The sequence below is a fragment of the Eumetopias jubatus genome, unplaced genomic scaffold (assembly GCF_037043125.1).
Source record: "Eumetopias jubatus isolate StellerSeaLion01/CBP00866 unplaced genomic scaffold, mEumJub1_p1.0 scaffold_14, whole genome shotgun sequence".
Lineage (NCBI taxonomy): Eukaryota > Metazoa > Chordata > Mammalia > Carnivora > Otariidae > Eumetopias > Eumetopias jubatus.
Genome location: NW_028274820.1, coordinates 27,401,853 through 27,406,755, shown reverse-complemented (window position 1 = coordinate 27,406,755; position 4,903 = coordinate 27,401,853). Strand labels below are relative to the sequence as shown.

General features: G+C 35.0%; 1 pseudogene; it reads right to left on the bottom strand.

The window, feature by feature from the left end:
* Nucleotides 1-1,095: 1,095 nt before the first annotated feature.
* On the bottom strand, nt 1,096-1,551 carry LOC114220092 (multiple coagulation factor deficiency protein 2 homolog pseudogene; annotated as a pseudogene).
* Nucleotides 1,552-4,903: the final 3,352 nt, after the last annotated feature.

Sequence of the window (4,903 nt, the reverse complement as noted above, 5' to 3'; positions counted from 1 at the left end):
CCATTCCTTCTAAATATAGCTTGCAGCGGGTTAATCACTGAGCTTGGTGATCTTCTCCTCCTTACTTACGCAAGACCAGCTAGTAGCTTTACCCCTGCTGCACCAAGCAGAAAGGATAAAGTCCTTGCCTTCCTAATAGTTTCTAAACCCCAAAACAAACCCTGGAAATAAAGGTTAAATACAAATATTAGGAAAGCTAACATTTGCTAATGATTAGAATAAAGAACATTTTGGGGGATGCCTGGGTGGCTCAGTCAGTTAAGCGTCTGCCTTCAGCTCAGGTCCCTCTTTGGGCTCCTTACTCAGATCTCCTTACCCTCTGCCCCTCCCCCTGCTCATGCTCTCTCTTTCTCTCACTCTGATAAATAAATGAATAAATAAATAAATAGAATAAAGAACACTTTTCAGTTCAAGATCTCTCCTAAGCTGAAGACATAAAATAAAGTATAAGGCAGTAGTTTTATTAATACTGAAAAACTAAAATAATGCTAATCACTTAGGTCAGTGGTGTATCCTTTCCAAAGTGCCAGAAGATACAGAATGTTAGACTCTAAGGTTACCTGAACTTAGTATCCAACGTCCTTCTTATGCTGCCACTTTGGAATAGCCTAATACTCACTTGCCTAGGGCAAGTCATCATTCAGGCCAAAGGGAACTTTGCTGAATACTGACCACAGTTATCTAAAGAGACAGAACACACCAGGGGAAACATTTGGCATTCATGCCATTCCTTCATTGTTATGGAAATGTGTGTCCACTTGGCAAAGTTTGTCTTACTTTTCAGATAGCATGAATGAAAACCAAGAGACCAGAGGTATTCCATAGTCAAGTTCCTGACTACTCTGCTCCAGTTATCCAACATTCTTGAAAGGATTCTTTAACCAAGCCCTTGTCCAATGAGAGATTTAACAGTACTTGAGGACTACAATATGTCCCATTTCTATTCTATTTCTCTTGATTTCTCTCTTTCTCACACTAGTGTTAAAAAACTGCTACAGGTTTTTACCAAAATACTGTATCAGGAGTTCAAAACGTGTTTATTTTGCATTACCAAAAGTGTTCAATCACATTATAATGGGTGACATTTGCACATAACTAGGTGGCCAAACAATGTGTACTTCTGTGATTTTGCAAATTAGCATAGTCAATGTATTCATCATTGTTCTTGTCATCCTTTCTCAAAACAAACAATATCAAGTTAATCAGTTCAACTTCACTCATTGGTGGTGCCTGTTCATTCTCTTCCTCCATATGGACGTGAGTGATGGCTATGGAAAGTTCTAGGCCATCACGCAAATTATTGTCATCATAATCAAGCATTTTGAAATAATGGAGCTGTAGCTCTTGTGGAGACATCGCCTCTGGTTTGTTGATGATGCTTTTTAGATGCGCCATGATATGCTCTTGGTCATGCACTGTGTTCTCATCCAGGCCCACACTGCCAGGATGGGAGAAGCTTGCTCCAGGCACCTCAGCCCTGGAACCCAAAGCTTAAAAGGCCTAGAGCGGGCCACACAGGAAGGGGGTTCTGAGCAGCCACAGAGATCTCATGGTGACCAGTACCCTCACTCCCCCTAGTTTCCAAGCAGTTTTCTTCAGACATAAAGCCTTCCAGCCAACTTATTCTTATTTCTTAAAGATAATCTTAACTTATTTGTTTTTAATTGGGAATAAGTTTGGAAGAATTTCCCAGATAAATTGGTTGTTTGTTTTTAGTTACTGAAATTTAGTTACTAATACATATTGTAAAATTCTAGAGCATGAGCAATAATGTTATGAATTATGCTACCTTGCTTTATAGTTTTGTGTTGAAAGTTAAGAGAAAGGTGAAGCATTACCTACCCTTTTTTTCTTAGGAAAAAGAGCTTCTTGCATTCTAAATGCTTGGTAATTCTATGTTTTTGAAATGTACAAATAGCTAAAACTTAGTTTTTCTCTCTCTTATAGACTTTATATTGAGGAAATTTCCATAATTCTATAGTTATACTTCTAATATTTTAATTGGGAACATTTAAGAAAAGTGAATGTGCTACATTATTCTGTAACTGGAGATTCAGTTAGTCAGTATAATGATGGTCTTTTGCCAAAATTAATTCTGACAAGGAACATTGGCATAATATATTAAATGCCAAGCCATAGAAACAACACCCCAGAAATAGGAGCTGATGATTCAAGCTTGGCAGAGTCTCCTTGTGCTCAACGTTAAAAACTAGCTTAAAGGCTGGCCATAACAATGTTTGAGAAGGAAGAATTCTTTCCAACATGTTCCTCGAGTTTAAAAACATAATGGAGATTTCAAAGATTGTTGAAAAATACAGGTCTAGAAAATAAGGTCAAGAGATGAACTTGGAAGCCATCAATAAATAAAAGCCACAAATTATCATGGGAAGATTTTTTTTTTTTTGAAAGCTTTTAGACAGCTTCCATCTGAGGACTGTGTGTTGGTCCTTACCTTCTGTCCTTTCAGTAATGTTTTAATATCTTTAGGTTTGTTAATTCCTCATTAAAATGTTGTGAGATGGATTAATTTTTAAAGGTAACAAACTTTACAAGAAAATTCATGAATAATTTCAACTCAAGTAATTATCTATTAATTATCTCATGTCTTTACATTTGATCTTGACCTTCTAACTATAGAAAGCTTTTTTTTTTTTTTCCTCAAAATTCTTCAACAAACCTGGTTGTCTCTTTGTTAATTCACACTGTTCCTGCAAAGTACCATACTGGAAAACTCAAAGCTGTTAAGAGTCCTAAGTATTATTTTATGCCCTTTTACTGTGAGACACTTTAAAGTTAAATAATACATTTTCCTATGTAATATTTATGAAAGTGCTACTGCATATTCAAATCAATTGTATTAGTAGTCCAGTTTATCTGTTTTATTTCACAAATGAGTACTTGAGAATAGAGGAAAAAGGTCTTTGAATGAATGAGTCCAATAGGAAAATAAGTGGTAGAACAAGAATTTTCTGTGAAGAGAGAATATTGTGCAAAGTTATACAGGTGAAGAACTCTGCCAACATCCAGTTTTGAGCATCTAAACCATCTTGGCTATTCTGCAATCACAGGATTTGAGCCACTGGGAATAGATATGCATGTGTGAGTGTGTGTGTGTGTGTGCGTGCGTGTGTGTGTGTATGTATAGCTAAATATATGCCTATATTTTGTCACACGTAGTATATTTACTTCTGTATATACACATACATATATATACACACACACACTATATATAGTACATTTTTTGTTTGCGCCTCTAATATCTTTCTTTTTTTTCTCCAATATCTTTCTATATCCAGTTTTATACAGTCATTTTCTCCAAATATCTCTCTCTCTATTTTTCTTGTCCACAACAATGGAAAAAAAAACAAATAGAAAATTTAGGTTGAGTACTGGACAATGATTTTTTTTCCTTCATAGAGAAACACAGACACCTATATTTGTATTTAAAATGTATTGGTTTATAACCAACATTTCAGTTTATAGTACTTAAAATATATTTGGCTAATTTAAAAAAATGTTTGATTAACAAGGGAAACCTATTTGGGATTTTGTTAAAATTTCAGCTCAAATATGAAGATGTTATAAAACACACAAACCATAGTTTCTTAGAACTGGAAATGCTTTAAGAGTACATATAAATTGAGCCATCATTTAAAAGATGAAGAAAAATCCTCTTTCAATGAATTAATAAAATTCAGAATATCTTTTAGAGAGTGGAAGGGACTTTTTTTAAGATTTTGTTCATTTATTTGACAGAGAGAGCAAACACAAGCAGGGGGAGTGGCAGAGTGAGTGGGAGAAGCAGACTCCTCGCTGAGCAGGGAGCCCAACGACTATGTAGGGCTCCATCCCAGGCCCTTGAGCTGAAGGCAGATGCTCAACTGACTGAACCACCCAGGTGCCCCGGGAAGGCACTTTTTATGAGGACAGATAACACAGCAGACTAGTGTTGTAATAGTATAAACACTGATTATGATTACATAGGAAGTAGTATTCTCAGGTTAAAAGCTTGGGCTCTGGAGATATTTTTGAATTCTGGTTCCTATACACTTTATAGCTATCTATGCTATTGTATCTCTTTTCATTTTCCATTTTAGGATAATAATACTATGTTTTTCATGGGGTTGCTAAATATATATTAGTGTAGGTATGTTAGAGTCTAGCACATATTATGCATTCAATAAATATTAATTATAGTTATTATTATCTACTATTACTAAAGCAACTATGAGAAATTGTGAAAGAACAGACACTATGTTTCCCTATTTTGGATTGTATTTGGGAAGGAGAAAGGGAAACTAAGGATGATTAATTTTCAGGGAAATATGGTTGTATCAAGGCTTTAATTTTAAAGAAACCAGTACTTAGTGAAATAGTGCTTAAATATTAGCAAGTACCCCTTTATGGTCTCCACTAGAATTTCCATCATCAAAAAAATCCAACAAAGCAAGCTGCACTGTGTTGGAGAGGAAAAAAAAACACATGACTTCTAAGGAAACTGTTCAAACTGAAGGAACCCAAGAATGTTTAAGAAATATTACTAAAGAAAGGAAAGAAAACATAAATGGAATTAAGCATTTCAATTTCCTAAACTGAGGACATAAATTGGTTTCATTTCACAACCCATTCCAAAAAATTGCTTGTGTCTTCATTGATTACTACTTTGAAAATGTCTCTGAGACTATGCTTATACTGTTCAGGAGAGGAGATAATCTATAACAAAATCTGTTACAGGTGAGAAGAGGTGTGCTAGTGGCAAGTAATTTATCAGACTTCTAGATTATACAAAGAACCTTAGAATTCAAACATTCTCAGAGATAATATAGTTCCCCTTTCAATCTAATTGCTGGAATCGCTCACATGTTTAAAATGTAAGTCACATGCCTTATTAGATGTTGAGTTT